Here is a 17,630-nt window from a genome sequence, read left to right on the forward strand (position 1 = left end):
CTCCAAGACTGTTATTAAAATTTTTGTATTATGTTTCTTTTCTCTTGTGTTGATTGGGGATTCCACTATACCGAGATGTGCAAGACACCATGTTAGCTTTGGGTCCTGTGATCCACAGTGAGTGCCACTAGGACTCATGAAAAGCTTCAGATGATGTGAAGGGAGTTATTTGTAATAGATTAATATTTTGGGTCAGGAAAAGTTAGGTACAAGAAAGTGTAAGTCCTATCATTGAATTCTAAGTCTCTTAGTAAGAGATTGAATAGGTAAACACATAATTAAGTGTTGAGAGGGGCTCCCTGGGGGAAACTGCTCCTTGGAGAGGAAGCCCAGTCCATGACAGGAAACCTGCCCAGAACCACCTTCTGCACTTGCTCCTGGGATTTCAAGATAGAAGTGGTGAGGAGTGCACACGCCCTGGTGGTCCTGATCCCCTTCTACAGGGAGGTTTGTGTCTGGGCTCACACTGAGGTCGACTCTCTGTGTCCTTCCCACAGTAATACACAGCAATATCCTCAGCTCTCAGGCTGTTCATCTGCAGATACACCATGTTCTTGGCGTTGTCTATGGAGATGGTGAATCGGCCCTTCACAGCATCTACGTAGTATGTGCTACTTCCACTACTGCTAATAGCTGCAACCCACTGCAGGCCCTTCCCTGGAGCCTGGCCGACCCAGCTCATGGCATACCTACTGAAGGTGAATCCAGAGGTCACACAGGAGAGTCTCAGGGACCCCCCTGGCTTCACCAGGTCTTCCCCCAGACTCCACCAGCTGCACTTCACCATGGACACCTGCAGACACCAGACATTCTGGTCAGGAAACTGTCCCACATCCCCAGTTTCTCTCACTCATCTCCACTCACAGACTCAAGGTCTTTGGTTCTCTATGAAATACCTTTTAAAATAGTGGCAAGGAAAACCCAGCCGAGCAGACTCCATGGTGGTTTGTCTGCGTTGTGTCCTGATCACTGAATAGGGTCACCTGGGGATCCTGAGGCTGGGACTGCTCTCCCGGCCACAGGGTCAGGCCAGGGCTGGTTTAATCAGTGGAGGGAGGTCCCTATTTGCATGTCCTCCAACTATATAACCAGCTCCAGACTTACGTTCCTGTATTTATTTATTTATTTATTTTTTTAATTTTTTTTATTTATTTATGATAGTCACAGAGAGAGAGAGAGGCACAGAGACACAGGCAGAGGGAGAAGCAGGCTCCATGCACCGGGAGCCCGACGTGGGACTCGATCCCGGGTCTCCAGGATCGCGCCCTGGGCCAAAGGCAGGCGCCAAACCGCTGCGCCACCCAGGGATCCCCGTTCCTGTATTTAAAAGCCAGCACAAGTGTTGCACCACAATTCTATAGCAATTTGTGTAGATGGCCTTCTGACTATATGAAGTTCTAAGCACAGTTCTTTTTGAGTTTCTGCATGTATTTCCAAAGACACACATAAAAAAAAAAAAAAAGACACACATAAATATAGGTCATTTTCTAAAGAAATTTCAATTTATTAGTAAAATTTAATCCTAAATATTTATTTTGGGTGCCAGTGTAAATCGGATTATGTTGTTATTTTGTATATGTAATTTGTTGTTATTTTGTAAGAATATATCTTTAGTTTATTTGCTGATTTTATATCCTGATTTTTTTTCTGAGCTCATGAGTTATTTCTTTCGGTTTTTATGTAAGGTTTTTACTCATTGACTCTAGTAAGATATTGTCATAGGAAAACTCATTATTTTCTTTCCAGGTTACCAAGTTTTCTTTTTTTAAAAGTAGTTTTCTTGCTACGTTTTCTGGCAGGTCCTCCAGTCTCGGGCAGAAAGTATTTTCCTCTTGTCTTCAGGATGCATTGTTTCTTCTAATCGTGCAGTTGATATAAGGCGGACCTAGAGGAGACAATAAATTTCATTTTGCATGTGGATGACCTACCTAATATAAAGTGAGAGTCGACAACTCAAATCAGGACAGGGTGTCTCTTCATGTCTTCTGCCATTTCTGATCGTAGTTTTCACTTTGTGGTTCTTTAGTTTGGTAATTTATTTTTTGACTTTGGAAACCTGCCGTAATCTGGAGATATATTTGCAAATCTCTCATTGTTTTTATTCTTTTGGAAGCTGTTATTTGTTCATTCATGAGAGACAGAGAGAGATGCAGAGACGGGCAGAGGGAGAAGTGGGCTCCCCCAGAGAGCCTGATGTTGGTCTCAGTCCTAGAGCTCTAGGAATCCCTGTGCCAAAGACAGATGCTGAAGCTACACAGGCATCCCTATCTTTCCAAATTGTTAGGTTGCCTTTAAATTATGTTGAGTGTTTCCAGAGCTGTAAGACAGCTCCTTCCTTGGTGTAGTCCATAGAGTTCATTTTTACTTTTGTTTCCCTTCCCTTTGGAGATTCGAGTACCAAGAACCGGTTTGTGGCCGAGGTCACAAAATCTCCTTGATTTTGATGGTTTCTTGCCTCACATTTAGGTCTTTCATCTACTCTGAGTTTATCTTTGTGTGGAATGTAAGAATGGCCCAGGTTCATTCTTCTACTTGCAGCTGTCCAATGTTACCAACACCACTTGTTGTAGAGATTGTCCTTTTTCCAGTTGATAGTCTTTTGTACTTTGTTGAGGATAAGTTGACCATAGAGCTGTGTGTCCATTTATGGGTTCTTTATTCTATTCCACTGACCATGTGCGTGTTTTAGTGCCACTATTATGCTGTTTGGATGATCACAACTTTGAAATCCGAAATTGTGATGGCTTTTGCTTTGTTTTTTTTTTAAAGTTTTTATGTATTTACTCATGAGAGACACAGAGAGACAGACAGAATGGCAGAGATGCAGTCAGAGGGAGCAGCAGGCACCATGCAGGGAGCCTGAAATGGGACACGTTCCCGGGTCTCCAGGATCAGGCCTGGACAAAAATGCAGTGCTACAACGCTGAGCCACCGGGCTGCCCTGATTTGTTTTTTGTTTCAACATTCTTTTGCCTAGTCAGAATCTTTTCTGTTTAGTAACAAAATTTATGCTTGTTCCATTCCCTAGAAAAATGTTGGCGGTGTTTTGGTAGGGTTCATATTGGATGCATAGATTGCTCTTGGTGGCGTAGACATTATATGAATATTTATATTTCCAATACAAGAGAATAGACTGTTTTCCACATATTTCTGTCTTCTTTAATGTCTTTCATACGTATTTTAGAATTTTTAGACTATAGGTCCTTTCCTCTTTGGTTAGGATTATTCCTTATTATCTGAAGTTTCATTTGTTTTTTAATTTTTTTTGATGCTTGAACCATACAATTTATTGAATTAATTTTCAATGTATAGTAAAAGGCAAAGGAAATAGATGATCATATTAACAAATGGATATGGGTTCACTGATACAGTTCATCAGGTCATTAATATTTACCTATTACCTCTGTCTTTTGTTTTCAAATAATAATAACAAATAATTAACACTTTCTGAGTTCTAGGCACAGTTATACACTTTTCAAGTACACTTAACATAGCCCTAGTTGTGCATTTTTTGTTTTGGGGAAATGATGAAAATATTCAGTTCACAAAATACACATTTGGTTTTATTTCCTAATTATTTTTTTTATTGGAGTTCGCTTTGCCACCATATAGTATAACACCCAGTGCTCATCCCGTCAAGTGATGCTTCATTGCCTGTCACCCAGTCATCCCTACCTCCGCCAACCTCCCTTACCACTACCTCTTCCCAGAGTTCCTTCCGAGAGTTCCTTTCCCAGATTTAGGAGTCTCTCATGTTCTGTCGACCTCTCTGATATTTCCCACTCATTTTATCTCCTTTCCCCTTTACTCCCCTTCACTACTTTTTATATTCTCTGAATGAATGATACCATATGTTTGTTCTACGACTGACTTACTTCACTCAGCATAATACCCTCAAATTCCAATCATGTCGAAGCAAATGGTGGGTGTTTTTCATTTCTAATGGCTGAGTAATATTCCATTGTACATATAGTCCACACCTTCTTTATCCTTTCATCTTTCGATGGACACCGAGGCTCCTTCCGCAGTTTGTCTACTCTGGACAGTGTTGCTACAAACATTGGGGTGTAGGTGTTGTGGTCTTTCAGTGTATCTGTATCTTTGTAGTAAATCCCAGTAGTGTAATTGCTGGGTGGTAGGAAAGCTCCAGGGGAAGTTGAGAGATTAATAGTATATAGAACTAGACATTAAATAAAATATTGAATTAGAAAAAGGAATCCATTTTTGTGTGTGTGTGTCAGGTGGTGAAAGTAGGGGAACAGCACAGAGTAAACATGAATTGTCAAGCTATGACCTATTCCCTGTAGAGGAATAGTAGGTTCAGATGAATGCCAGTAGACACTTGTTCATGGATTCTGAGTATCCGGCAGTACCCCGTATTTTTTTTTCTTTTTTTTTTTAATTTTTTTTAGTACCCCGTATTAACAGGGCTTTCAAACAGGGATGTCATGGGATGATGGGTGTCTGGACAGGCTGAAAGTAAGGTGTGGGCATGGATGAATTAGGAAAGGCAGGCATGGTTTCAATTTCAACCCACATGTTACCACAGTGGGGTCATGATGGTTTTGGTTAATTAATATGTGCTCCCTATTGGGGATAAAATGTGTAAATCAAACATATTCAATCTCATTACCCTATATCCCAATGTTTATGACCTTTTGAGGTATAATTTCTCTCTTTCTAACAAAATTAGATGAAAATATCAAAATCATTGAGACATTTTTAAAAAGATTTAACATATATATTATGGCAGATTTTCTGTCAGTTTTTAAAAATGTCCATTCTTCTGTTGATGGGATGAGCAGTGGGTGATATGCTTTATGTTGGCAAATTGAGTCAAATAGAAAATAAATAAAAAGATATTTTAAAATAGTGTCAAGAAAAACCCAGCTGAGCACAGACTCCATGGTGAGTTGTGTTTTGTCCTGATCACTGAATGGGTCACCTATTGTTCCTGGGGCTGGGGCTCCTCTCTCAGATGCAGGAACAGGTCTGGGATGTTTTATTCAATAGAGATAGGCCCCTATATACATGTCCTCTCAGTATATACTCTGCTTGGGATCATTTCTATGAAACTGTTGTGACCAGAGATGTGACTGCCTTTGTATGTTCATATTTACTTCTTTGGAAAACTATGTTTTTTTTATTATGTAATATTCCAGACTTCAGACTTTGTGTCCACGTGGTACTTTGTAATTGTATTTGTATTTAACTCTTGATTTGTAGGTGTCATGTTTTCCCATACAGTGATGTGAACTCACCCCTTAAATTGTAAAGGGTTTCTAATGTGTCCTTGTGCACATTTTCAGGTGAGTCTAACCTGTGCTCCTCTCCACAGGATTTACTGCCCCTCTGAAACACCTGAACGACAGAGTGGCAGGGTTCCTTAGAATAGTGGATCCTGCATGTATTGGGGATCACATGATTTTGCTAAATTTAGAATTTAGTTGAATTTCAGAGGGTTTCAAGTAATGCAGTTCTAGTTGTAAGTCTCTAACAACTCAGTCACTGTGTTCCACTGCAGTTAAATCTGTGATCTTCTATTTTTATTTCTTTAATTTTTATTTATGATAGTCACACACACACACACACAGAGAGAGAGAGAGGCAGAGACACAGGCAGAGGGAGAAGCAGGCTCCATGCACCAGGAGTCCGACGTGGGATTTGATCCCGGGTCTCCAGGATCGTGCCCTGGGCCAAAGGCAGGAGCTAAACTGCTGCGCCACCCAGGGATCCCCAAATCTGTGATCTAAATCGCTTTGATGAGCTTAACTGATGCAGAATGAGCTCATTCGGGTAGAGTTTGGGATATAATAAACTGGTGTCAGAATGAACATTTTCCATTTTATAGCCTATATTTCTATTTTTCTTATCCCTCCTAAACTAACAGTGTAGTGCTGTCTTTCCACTGTTAGGTTTTCATGACTTCCTTTTACATTCAAATACTATATTCAATCTAAGAGAAGAAAAATATCTACCATGAACCTCTTCTACGGATTTATCAGGTATTTTTGATAAGAAATGCAGCAGGAAATTTCAGTTTCAATTCAATTTCAATTTGTGTCTCTGATCAACCCTAATTTTTATTTTCCTAGGTCAGTCCCCCTGCCCCTATGGGCTGCATACAGGACTTCTGTTCTGTCACCAAGTCTAGCCCATTCCACCTTTGTTTTTTTTTTAATATTTTATTTGTTTATTCTTGAGAAACACACACACACAGAGATGCAGAAACTGAGGCAGAGGGAGAAGCAGGATCGATGCAGGGAGGCAGATGTGGGACTCGATCTCTTATCTCCTGGATCAGGCACTTGGCTGAAGGCAGTGCTAAACCACTGAGCCACCCGGGTATCCCCATTTCCATCTTTGAATAGATCATATGCATCAGGAAGACTGCAAGCAGAACCCACCACCCAAATGGCACCTGTGTCACCTGCACAGAGACACAGAGTCTTGCCGATAATATTCCTGCAATTCTAGTCCTTTGGGAGCATCTATGACTACCTGAAAGCCCCAAAGTCACTGCTAGGAGGTGCATTGCTCCTTTTTTTGTCACTTGTTGGATGACCTTATGTGTAGGGACCACATATGTCTATAATTACTTCCTGAAATGTAATATAATATTAGTACAATATTCAATAGGCTTTACAAACACAAATGAGTCCATGAGATCCAGGATCAGAGTGGGGGCAAAAATAAGTTTACGATATTCTGAAACAAAACCCCAGGTTTCAAGGTTAACCTCCAACATATAAATCAGAAAGAATTTGCCACACCATCTATAGTATAAGAAAATATGGGAGGGAGAAGTGAACATATCAGAAGATTAGGGAGACTCAGGGCTTGTCACATCCCTGGAACAGCTGGATAGTTATTGAATCATTTTGAACATCCATGAAATCAATCAGAGTTGAAAAAACAACAACAACAAGACTCCTAATAGAATACTGAGCAGGTTTTGGAGTGTTGGAGCTGTGTGCTGCTGACTTTGGGAAGATACAACCATAGGGATGACAGCAGGAGGGAGGTTGCTTGCAGAAGCTACTGTCCAGGATTTTAAGGACAAGAAAGGAACACATGAACTTGTAGAATTCTACTCCTGCAGGGGATGACATGTCATGATGGTACTCAAATCAAAAAAAGGGGAAATTTCCTGGATCTAAGGACCCCCTGAGTGCCAAGAAGAAAATGTGGCACCATGTGATGGACGGTTAAGAAGGACAGGAACCTGAAGATGTGTGAACATTGGATCTGAGTGCAGGTGTTGTGCTTTGTTTCCATAAACTGTACTCTGTGTGGTCCTGTGACCTCTATTCTGAGACGAGCAGGCAGAAAGTAGATCCTCTCCCATGACACCCTCTCGGAGGACCAGCCCAGGTCCACACAACAGGAGCCTTTCATATTGACGTTTAGAGAACCCTTTATGTGCCTGAGATAAACTAGCTCAGACACATATACAGAGAACATGGGATTCAGACATAAACTAGGACAGAAAGGGCTTGATGGCTCTCCTATGAGGGCTCCCTGAAAACTCGGGGGGCAACATTCAATCCCAGGTTAGAGGTAGAATGCCATGCTCAGAACGGATCTCCAGTGCAGCTAGGAACAGAGTCACAAAACCCCAAAACAGGCCTCAACAAGGTGGGGAGTGAGCATCTACAGAGGAAACAAAACCAACAGTAAATGATAACAATCTATTGCCAACTGCACTGTGCATTTAGACATCCATGTAACCCCAGCTCAGGTCCAGGGGCTGCACACTACAAGAAGAACTGTGTGCACCATCCCTTGCTCCATCCTCTCACACTTATTTTCTGAGTGTTCTTGTCTGGAGAAGCTGCTTTTTTATAAATGTTGATGAAATTGTCAAAGCCAACCAATGCCCTGCTTCTGGGCTTTCAGAGCTGCTCCCCTGCCTTGCTGACCATGAGTGGACTTACCTCGCCTGAAATAGCTTCACTGTCATGTAAGTTCACATGTAGACTATGAAATAGGATGTAAGAGCTGTTAGATATTGACATGACCAGGTCATGTTACCTGGTTATTGCAAATTCCATGACAAAAATGATTGCATTTCAATAAAATGATAAGAGGTAAATAAGTCATGTAGGTCCCTTGAAGGGTTACATTGAGGAAATCCTAAAGGGAAACTGATCTCATGTCCAGAGGGAGAGTCACAGATGCAGGTGGGTTTGAAATGAGGACACGGGGCACCAAATGTTCATCCAGTGACAAAGGACACACCTAACAGACATCAGTACAACACAACCCTGTAAGGTGATGGTGAGACACAAATCCCACTGGGTCATCACATCCACATCTTCTGGAAACATTATCAAAGAACATCCTTAAACTGAAGTTCCAAAGTGTCTGAGTATCTCTGACTCTCTTGTATCATTGTTCTCCTTCTCTGTGACCAGTGTGACTTTTTAACAGATACCTATGGTTTGCAAAAGTTTAGTCCTAGTTCCAGGTGAGAAATGCACCCTTCATTGGATGAGGGTGGTTACATGATACTTCTCACAACAAATACAGCAGGGCCATGCCAGAGAATCAATGTGTCCCTAAAATCTCTGTGTGTGCCATAAAACTCTTAGGATTATATGTTCATACTCTGTGAAAAATGTTCAGGATGCTTTCACAAGAATTGCTTTGAATATGTAGAAGGTTCTGGGCAGCATAGAGATTTTCACAGTATTTATTTTTTTTGTTTTATTTTTTTTAATTTTTTTTATTTTTATTTATGATAGACATAGAGAGAGAGAGAGAGGCAGAGACATAGGCAGAGGGAGAAGCAGGCTCCATGCACCGGGAGCCCGACGTGGGATTCGATCCCAGGTCTCCAGGATCGCGCCCTGGGCCAAAGGCAGGCGCCAAACCGCTGCGCCACCCAGGGATCCCCATTTTTTTTGTTTTAAAGATTAATTTATGTATTCAGGAGAGTCACAGAGACAGAGGCAGAGACATAGGCAGAGGGAGAAGCAGGCTCCCTTCCAAAAGCCTGATTCAGGACACCATCCCAGGACCCCAGGATCACAACCTTAGCCAATTGCAGACACTCAACCTTTGAGCAACACAGGTGTCCTGACAATATACATTGTTCTAATCCATAAGCATGGTATGTTTTCCATCTCTTTGTGTCTTCTTTAATTCCTTTCCTAAGTCATCAAACAGGTAGAAACATTTTGGGAGAAAAGAAACAGAAACAAATCTTCAGCTGGAGGGCATCACAATGTTTGCAGACAAGCTCTATTATAAAGTCCTTATCATCAAGATAGCCTGGTACTGGCAAAAGCAACACATAGATCAATGGAACAGAGCAGAGAACAGAGAAATGGACCCTCACCTCTATGGACAACTACTCCTCAAGGAGCAAGAAAAAAAATATCTAGTGAAAGAAACTCTCATCAATAAATGGTTCAGAAAAAAACTGGACATCCACCTGCATAAGGATGAAAGTGGACCATTCAGCTACACTAAACACAATCTCAAAATGGATGAAATTCCAAAATCTGAGACAGTAATTCATCCAAATCCTAGAAGCAAATTCAGGTAGCAAATTTTTGTCCTCAGTTTTAGCGACTGCTACCAAGGCACCTCTCAAAAGGCGTAGGAAACAAAGAAAAAATAAACTATTAGGACTTTCTCAAGATAGAATCTGTAAAACAATGCAACAGGTGACAAAATGAAAGGCAACCTACAGAATAGGACAAGATATTTCTTTAACAAATGCAGCAGCCAACAAAACAATGAATCCAGTCAAGAAAAGGGGAGAATACATGAACAGAAGAAAAAAAAAGATGTGGTTTATATATATTTTGTGATATTACACAGCTGTCAGAAATGATGAATATCATGAAATAACATTTCCTTCAAAATGAATGGAACTGGAGTAACTATATTGAGAGAAATAAATCAATCGCAAAAAGGCAATGATATGGTCTCACTCATATGTGGAATATAGGAAATATAGAAAGAGACCATAAGGGAAGGAGTGAAACTTAGTGGAGTACTACTACAGAGGAATACAAATCATGAAAGATACTTAACTCAGGGAAAAAAATACCTGAGAGATGCTGGAAGGGAGAGGGTGGGGATGGGGCAACTGGGTGATGGGCGTTAAGGAAGGCACAGGATGTAGTAGGTACTGAGTGTGTACTAAATATTGGTAAATTCAATTTAAACAAAAAAACCCTACAGAATAGGACAAGATATTTCCTTAACAAATTCAGCAGCCAACAAAACAATGAATCCAGTCAAGAAAAATGACTTATCCTGTCCCCACTCCTGGAACATTGTACATGGACTGGGTGGAGCAAACAACAGACACTCATTCTCACAGATCTGGAATCTGGGATGTCTGAGGTCTAGGTGCAGGCTGATGTGGTGTCCGAAGAGCATGCAAGTCCTACCCCGTCCTTGCCCCATCAACTCACATGGGACCAGTGTGCAGGGAGGTTTCCCAGTCCTGCTGTATAAAGGCCCTGATCCCATCCTGAGGTTGCACCTCTTGACCTAAGTGCACCCCTAAGGCCCCACTTCCTCCCCAAATCCCATAGAGCAAGACCCTGTCCCAACCACTGACCCACAACGCACACCCTGATCCAGTGTCTTTCCTTGGCACCACCCAGGAATTTATGACATGATGAGAGGCCTGCCTGGTTCTCATCAGACATGAAGGTGAAGGTGATGAATGGTTATACTCTCGTGATTGTGTGTATGTGTGTGAGTTACCTCTGAGTCCAACTCCCTACCATGTCATACTGGGAATATCTCTCACTCCCCAGACATGATTAACATTTTGGTAGAATGTCTCTTTTCTATTGTGTTGATTGGCGATTCCTCTGTACCATGAGGTGCAAGACAGCATGTTAACTTGGGGTCCTGTGATCTACAGTGAGTGTCACTGGGACTCATGAAAATGTTCAGATGATGTGAATGGAATTATTTGTAATTGATTAGTATTTTGGGTCAGGAAAAGTTAAGTACAAGTAAGTGCAACTGCTATACTTTATTTTCTAAATCTCTGAGAAAGAGCCCAAAGAGGTAAACACATAATCAAGTGTTCAGAGGGGCTCCCTGGGGGAAACTGCTCCATGGAGAGGAAGTCCAGACCCTGACAGGAAACCTGTCCAGAACCTCCATCTGCACATGCTCCTGGGCCTTCAAGACAGAAATGGTGAGGAGTGTGCATCCACTGGTGGTCCTGATCCCCTTCTACAGGGAGGTTTGTGTCTGGGCTCACACTGAGGTCCCCTCATTGTGTCACTCGCACAGTAATACACGGCCGTGTCCTCAGCTCTCAAGCTGTTCATCTGCAGGTACAGCGTGTTCTTGCCATTGTCTCTGGAGATGGTGAATCGGCCCTTCACAGTGTCTGTGTAGTATGTGCTCCTTCCATCATAGCTAATAGCTGCGACCCACTGCAGCCCCTTCCCTGAAGCCTGGCAGACCCAGCTCATGCCATAGCTCCTGAAAGTGAATCCAGAGGCCACACAGGACAGTCTCAGGGAACCCCCAGGCTTCATCAGGTCTCCCCCAGACTCCACCAGCTACACCTTACCCTGGACACCTGCAGACACAAGACATTCTGGTCAGGAAACTGTCCCACATCCCCTGTTTTGAACACTCACTTTCACTCACATACTCAAGGTCATTTGTTCTCCATGAATTACCTCTTAAAATAGCGACAAGGAAAACCCAGCTGAGCACAGACTCCATGGTGAGTTGCCTGTGTTTTGTCCTGATCCCTGAACGGGGTCACCTCGGGATCTTGGGGCTGGGGCTCCTCTCCCAGCTGCAGTTTCGGGGCTGACCTGGTTTAATCAGTTGAGGGAGAACCCTATTTGCATGTCCTCTGACTATATAACCAGCTCCAGACTTACATTCGAGTCTTTAAATTCACAAGTGTTGCTTCAGAATTCTATAGAAATTTGTGTAGCTGGCACTATGACTATACGAATTTCTAAAGTGTAAGTGGAGTTATTTGCATTTCTGGGTGCAGTTTCAAATCTCTTATCAATATAGGTAATTTTCCATAGAATATTTTATCTCCTTAATAAATTTAATCCTAAATGTTTATTTTTGAAACCAGTTATGGTGGATTATTATGTTAATTTTGCGTAGGTAATTTGTTGTTAGTTTGTAGAAACATATCTTTATATTATTTGCTGATGTTATATCCTGAGTTTTCCTGAGCTCTAAGTTATTTCTTCCAGATTTTATGTGAGGTTTTTACTCACTGACTCTCTGAAGACATTGTCATAGGCAAACAAATTACTTTATTTCCAGTTTACCAATTTTTCTTTTTCTTTATGTAGTTTTCTTCTCAGGTTTTCTGGTAGGTCCTCCAGTCTGGGGCAGAAAATGTTTCCTCTTGTCTTTTGGATCCATTGTCTGATTTAATCATGCAGTTGATATAAGGCAGACCTAGAGGAGACAATAAATTTCATTTTGCATATGGATGACCTACCTCATATAAACTGAGAGTCGGCAACTCATCTCAGGACAGGATGTCTCTTCATGTCTTCTGTCCATTTCTTTTTTTTTCTTTTTTTCTTTTTTTTAATTTATTTTTTATTGGTGTTCAATTTACTAACATACAGAATAACACCCAGTGCCCGTCACCCATTCACTCCCACCCCCCGCCCTCCTCCCCTTCTACCACCCCTAGTTCGTTTCCCAGAGTTAGCAGTCTTTACGTTCTGTCTCCCTTTCTGATATTTCCCACACATTTCTTCTCCCTTCCCTTATATTCCCTTTCACTATTATTTATATTCCCCAAATGAATGAGAACATATAATGTTTGTCCTTCTCCGACTGACTTACTTCACTCAGCATAATACCCTCCAGTTCCATCCACGTTGAAGCAAATGGTGGGTATTGTCATTTCTAATAGCTGAGTAATATTCCATTGTATACATAAACCACATCTTCTTTAGGCTATCGTGGCCATTTCTGACATAACTTTTCCCCTTGTGTTTGTTTACCTTGATATTTTTTTTTAATTTTTATTTATTTATGATAGTCACAGAGAGAGATAGTCAGAGACACAGGCAGAGGGAGAAGCAGGCTCCATGCACTGGGAGCCCGACGTGGGATTCGATCCCGGGTCTCCAGGATCGCGCCCTGGGCCAAAGGCAGGCGCTAAACCGCTGCGCCACCCAAGGATCCCTGTTTACCTTGATATTTTATTTGTCGATTGTGGAAACCAGCCTTAATCTGAAGATAGATTTACAAATATCTTCTCCCATTCTTTTGTTTTTGTTTTTGATTTTGTTTTTGTTTTTGTTTTTTAATACTCTGCACTGCATGCTCTGTCTATATGCATGCGTTTGCCATTCTTTTTTTCTTTTGATGATTTTATTTATCTATTCATGAGACAGAGATGAAGAGACAAAGGCAGAAGGAGAAGTGGGCTCCCCCCAAGAAGTCCGATACTGGTCTCAATCCCAGAGCCCTGGGATTATGCTCTGAGCCAAAGACAGATGTTCCAGCTAAACAGGCATCCATATCTTTTCCCATTCATTTGGTTTCCTTTTAATTATGTTGAGTGTCTCCATAGCTGTACGACAACTCCTTCCTTAATGTAGTCCATAGAATTCATTTTTGATTTTGTTTTCCTGACCTTTGGTGAGTCGAGTACCAAGAACTGTTGCAACTGAGGTCACAAAATCTCTTGGATTTTGTTGATTTCTTGCCTCACATTTAGGTCTTTCATCTACTCTGAGTTTATCTTTGTGTGGAGTCTAAGAATGTGGCCCAGGTTCATTCTTCTACTTGTAGCTGTCCAATGTTCCCAACACCACTTGTTCAAGAGATTGTCCTTTTTCCAGTCGATAGTCTTTTGTACTTTGTCGAGAATAAGTTGACCACAGAGCTGTGTGTCCATTTCTGGGTTCTCTATTCTATTCCATTGACCTATGTGCGTGTTCTACTGCCACGATTATACGGTCTTGATGACCACAACTTTGAAATCCCCAACTGTGATGACTTCTGCTTTGGGTTTTTTTCCATGTCCCTTTGCCTAGTCAGAATCTGTTTTGTTTCCTTACATGTTTTAGGATTGTTTGTTCCATTTCCTAGAAAAATGTTTGTGGTGTTTTGATAGGGTTTGTATTGAATATGCTGTTGGTGGCATAGACATTATATCAATATTCACTCTCCCTCTCCATAGGAATAGAATGTTCTCCATAGGAATAGAATGTTTCTCCATATATTTGTGTCTTCTTTAATATCTTTCTTATGTATTTTAGAATTTTTAGATCTAGGTCCTTTCCCTCTTTGGTTAGGATTATTCCCATTATATGAATTTTCTGATGCAATGATAAATGAGATTCATTGTCCTTGATTTGTCTTTCTTCTCTTTCATTTGTAGTATATAGCAATGCCACTGACTTACTTGCATTAATTTTATATGCTCAGGTATTGCTGAATTCCTGTATCAGTTCCAGCAATTTTTCAATAGAAGCTTTGCAGTTTCTCCTTAAAGTATCTTGTCATCTGTGAAGAGTGAAAGTTTGTTTTTTTTCTTTGGTGATTTGCATGACTTTTGATTTTTTTTCTGACTACTCAGGCTTGGATGTCTAGTTTTATGTTGAATAACAGTGGTGACAGTGCAGAATCCTGTCATGTTCCTGACCTTAGGAGAAATGGTCTCAGGTTTTCCATGTTGAGGATGACATTCTTTGTGTAGCCTCTGTAGATGGCTTTTATGAATTTGGATTTATCCCCCTATCCGTACACAGGAAAAGATTTTTATCAAGAAAGAATAATATATTTTGTCAAATTATTTTTGGGCATCAGTTGAGAGCATAAAATGGCTCTTATCCTTTCTTTTATTAATGGGATTATCACACTGTTCAATTAACACATACTGAACCACATTTGCAGCCCAAGAATTAAGCCCATTTTTTTCATTGTCGTGAATAATCCTATTAATATACTATTGGATTCTCCTGGTTAGGATCTTGCTGAGAAATTTGCATCCAGATTCACCAATGGAATTTTTCTGTAATTCTCCTTCTTACTGGGATGTTAGGTTTAGGGATCAAGGTAATGCTGACATCAGAAAATGAGTCTGGAAGTTTTCCTTCAATTTCTATTATTTGGAATCGTTTTCGAAGAATAGATACTAATTGTTCTTGTTGAATTTCCCTGGGGAATCATCTGTCCATATAATCTTGCTTTTGGGAGGCTTTTAATTATGATTCATTTTTATTTCCAGGTAATTGTTCTGTGAAGTTTGTTCAATTCATTGTTGTTTCTGTTTTGGTTGTTTTTGTGTTCCTAGGATTGCATCCATTTCTCCAGATCACCCAATAACTTGGCTTATAACGGCTCAAAATTTCTTCTTATACTTGCTTGTAATTCTTAGGTGTTTGTTGTGATCTCTCCTCATTCATTCATGATTTTTTAGTTTGGGTACTTTCACTTTTAAATTATCAAATCTATCTCATGATTTCTTACACTTACTAATATTTACATAATATTAGCTCCTAAGTTTGTTTGCCTTTTTTTATTTCTATATACTTAAGTTATACTCTAATATTCATTTTTTCTCTTATCCAGTTAGGTTTAGGCTCTCTTTGATCTTTTTATTTTGCCTCTTTGGTGCAGGGTTATCTTGCTTGTTTTAGACTTTTCCTGTTTTTGAGGAAGACCTGTAGTCGTCAGTCATTCCATCTGTGGATGGCTGTTGGTGTATCCAAAGCATTAACAAGTCATGATTTAATTTTCATTGATCAAAATTTTGCTTAAATTCTTCTTTTTTTCTTCATTGACCCATTTCTTCTTCAATTAGATGTTATTTATCTGAATTATATATATGTACATAATATATGTACGTATATATATGATATATATATATATATATATATATATATATATATATATAATTTATTTATTCATGACAGACAAAGAGAGAGAGAAGCACAGACACAGGCAGAGGGAGAAGCAGAGTCCGTTCAGGGAACCCAATGTGGAACTTGATCCCGGGGTCCAGGATCACACCCTGAGCTGAAGGCAGCTATAAACTTCTGAAACATCAGGGCTGCCCTTATTATATATTGTTATTGAAGTTTAATCCAACCTATAACAAACACCCAGTGTTCATCCCGTCAGTGCCCATCGCCAAATCACTGAAACCATCTGCTCACTTCCCCTTCCACTAGCCCTTGTTCGTTTCCCAGAGTTAGGAGTCTCTCATAGTTTGTCAACCTCACTGATGTTTCCCACTCATTTTCCCTCCTTTCACCCTTGCTGGGTGTTGGGCATAGTGGGAGCTGTTTACCGTGTGAGTCCTTTGTTCCCTGGCAGCCCTTCTCTCCCAGGCACAAGGTGAAACAATGAGGAACAGCAACACAGTGGAAGCCAGTTCTCGAACCCTGCAATCAGCTCCCCTCAGTAACTACCACAGTCTCCCAGTCTGCACTGGCCTAGATGCTCACAGCCTGGCCTGTGGGTGCAGGTCTGCACAGCTTGCAGGGCCCCCAGTGGCATGAGAGTCTTCCCTGTCCTGTGCCCTCCCCATCTCCATCTCTTCCAGGGGAAGTCCAGGTTCCTGGTATGTATCCACTCTGTGCCCTGGGATCCAGGGCCCTGGCTGCTGGAATCGTGCTCCCATGGATCAAGTTTCCCGAAGCCAGCGGGACACAGACAGCTCCCTCTTGAGATCTCACCCCCAGCCCCTGGACAGATTGGTTTCTCCTACATGCCCTGCTTGGTGCGTGTTTCAGCCCTTTACTGAGATCCCACATTTGGTGCACTTGCCCCTGGACTCATTTCCTCTACTAGTGACACTGGGAACTGGATGCTTCAATGCCCCTCCTGTGATTTTGCCCAATTTTCCTAGTAATCACTTTTCTGTATGGGAAGACACAGGGTGGATTTATAATGTTCCAGCTTCTCCCGGGCTGGACTTTCCTGTCCTGGAGGCTTTAGCTGTGGGCCTTACATGGACTTATTACGGTGCTCCTCCCCTAGTTGATTTTTTTTTGTTTTATTATTTCTGCCTTCCTACATTGTTAGAAGTGAAAACCCTTCTCTCTGTAGTGTTCCGGCCAATCTCTCTTTAAATCTCAGGTCGAATTTGTAGGTGTTCAGGATGGTTTGTAACTTATCTAGGTATTTGACGGGGCCAGGTGAGTTGAGGACCCCTACTCCTGTCATCTTGCCCTGCCTCACATTTATTTATTTTTTCTGCCAGTTTCTCTGGTAGGTCCTCCAGTGGGACAGAAAGTTTTTTCTCTCTTTTCTGTTGGATTCATTGTCTGGTCTAATCACAGAGTTCGTAAAAGGCAGTCCTTCAGGAGACAAGGAATTTCATTGAGCATGTGCATGAGCTACATGATATATGATGTGAGGTGGGATCTCATATCAGGACAGGGTGTCCGTTCATGTCTTCTGCACATTTCTGATTGGATTTTTCATTTTGTGTTTGTTTAGGTTGATAATTGTGCTGTATATTTTGGAAACCAGCCTTACTCTGATAATCAATTTGCAAATATCTTCTCCCATCCTATCGGTTGTCTTTAAATTATGTTGAGTGTTTCCATAGCTGTACAACTGCCCTTTCCTTGATGGAATCCATATAGTTTATCTTTGGTTTTGTTTTCCTTCCCTCTAAAGACTTG

At 41.1% G+C, this 17,630-nt stretch overlaps 2 pseudogenes; both read right to left on the reverse strand.

Moving 5' to 3' along the window:
* Positions 1-385: 385 nt before the first annotated feature.
* Positions 386-8,018, reverse strand: LOC125755516 (immunoglobulin heavy variable 3-23-like; annotated as a pseudogene).
* Positions 8,019-11,162: 3,144 nt separating this feature from the next.
* LOC112670951 (immunoglobulin heavy variable 3-23-like) lies at positions 11,163-11,739 on the reverse strand (annotated as a pseudogene).
* Positions 11,740-17,630: the final 5,891 nt, after the last annotated feature.

This window comes from Canis lupus, chromosome 8, assembly GCF_003254725.2.
Source record: "Canis lupus dingo isolate Sandy chromosome 8, ASM325472v2, whole genome shotgun sequence".
Classification (NCBI taxonomy): domain Eukaryota; kingdom Metazoa; phylum Chordata; class Mammalia; order Carnivora; family Canidae; genus Canis; species Canis lupus.